At 46.9% G+C, this 1,939-nt stretch overlaps 1 pseudogene; it reads left to right on the top strand.

The window, feature by feature from the left end:
• The first annotated feature begins 1,063 nt into the window (after positions 1–1,063).
• LOC102771003 lies at positions 1,064–1,469 on the top strand (annotated as a pseudogene).
• Positions 1,470–1,939: the final 470 nt, after the last annotated feature.

Genomic DNA, 1,939 nt, shown 5'->3' with positions numbered 1-1,939 from the left:
AGGGTGGAGGGGTCAGGGGAACAGGCCGGCTTCCTTCCAAGCCCTTGCGAGGGCCTCTCGCCCCAGCTGGAGGGATTAAGGCCAGGAGGCTCCTGGCGTCCGTCAGTCTGGGGTGGCTGCCTGGGAGCGTCCCGGGAGAGACGGCGCGGGCCAGAGGGCTGGAGGCTCCCAAATCATTCTGAGACCCGAAGGTCATTAGAGCTGTGGCCTCCAAATTAGGTTGCCTGTCACCCCGGGGGCAGGCGTTCGGTGCCCTCCGAGGGCGGAAGAAAGGGGGCTTGTTTATGGGAAGCAATTTCCCAGCCAGGGGCCCTCTGGTTCCCCTGTGGCTGTGGCCCTCCAACCACTTTGCAAATGAATAGCATACGGCTCGCCTACCCCCTAATCTTAGGGAGGCGCATTGTCCTGGGGTGTTAAAAAAAGAAAAAAAAAGAAGTTTTTCTTTTTTGAAATCCTCGGGATCCCCAAACCAGACAATTAGGAGGGAGTGAAAAGGCCAGGACTTGCTTCTGGCCCAGGAAGGTTAACTCGTCCAATAAAAGGAACATGTTGGCGACCATGCCGGGTCTTCTGTCTTCCAGGACATGGCTGCAGGGGAAAGGCTTTCGATAGCTAGCTTTCGGTGAAAGACAAAAGACAATCGAGTGTTGTAGCTCCCTCTTCGATATTCAGTCGATATTCAATTCGCTGTTAGTTGTTTCTCTGCTGGCGGTGTACTCCTACCATTGTTTCACAGGGCCAGCCGACATGGCGACCAGGTGTGGATGCTACAGCAAGATGACTATAGAGTGTTAGTATTTATTATTCTACAGAACATTACTTACATATAAGATTAGTGTATATAATGCATAGCTCATAGACACAGACAATGGTTCGGTGAGACATGGGGTGGGATGGGAGCTGGTCGGAGGGGGGACAAAGGGGAGGTGGAATGGGGAACATCTGTGATACCCTCAACAATAAAAATAAATTAAAAAAAAAGATTAGCACATATAGAAGTTCACCTGTCCGGCGGGCCGGACTGCAAAATCTCTCCTTGCAGCTGGGGTTCGAGAGCAGAGTTATGAGCTGTGGTGGCCTGGATGTGGCAAGACGGGCGTTTAGGGCGTTTCTCCCACACTTTGACTGAGTGCTCGCTGAAAGGCGTGCTTCGGCAACTGCAGCCAAAGGAGGCTTTCTGCTTCCAGAAAAGTCTCCAGGAAAAACACGGCAGCCGTAGTAGGATGTAGCTGTTGGACCCGGCTCCACAGGGAAGGGCGGAGAGCTTTCCAGTTCTCGTGAAAGTTGGAGATAAAGTTCTTCTTCCAGGATATGGAGGCACCAAGGTCGTTCTGGACAACAGGGATTCTTTCTGATTTAGTGATGGTGACATTTTTGCAAAGTATGTAGACAGAAATAAATCACTGTTGAAAATGGCATCACGCGGGTGGGAGTGGGGATGGAAGTGGAAGAGGGCATTCAGGGGGTAAATGGTGACGGGGAAAATTAAATTAAATTTTTTAAAAAATGGCATCACGTGAAGCTGCCCATCCCATTGAAGTTCTAAAATCTTTCATCACATAAATAATTTCCGCTTTTCTTTTATAATAAACTAGTGACACCCAGTCATTAAAATTTAGTTTTACTGTACGGATATAAACATTCTGGAATAAAAATATATAAATAAATGGTTCAAGAAACCATTTATTTATACATTAGTATATAATATTATATTTTTAAATACATGTTATTTATCATATAATAATAATAGCATACAATAAGTGAGGGACATACGTTTTTGCAAGCCCTACAGATTCCTGATACCTTTCTTCTTGAATGTCACTGAACAGTCTCATTCTCGCAGTAAAGACCATTCATCAAAGATAAGTAGGTGAGCGAGGCATTCTCACAGTGGGTTCCCACGATAACCCTTTGGCGGATACTTTCAGAACTCCTTTTT

The sequence above is a fragment of the Myotis davidii genome, unplaced genomic scaffold (genome assembly GCF_000327345.1).
Source record: "Myotis davidii unplaced genomic scaffold, ASM32734v1 scaffold431, whole genome shotgun sequence".
Lineage (NCBI taxonomy): Eukaryota > Metazoa > Chordata > Mammalia > Chiroptera > Vespertilionidae > Myotis > Myotis davidii.
The sequence above is the reverse complement of the archived record's forward strand: the minus strand, read 5'-3'. Positions and strand labels throughout refer to the sequence as shown.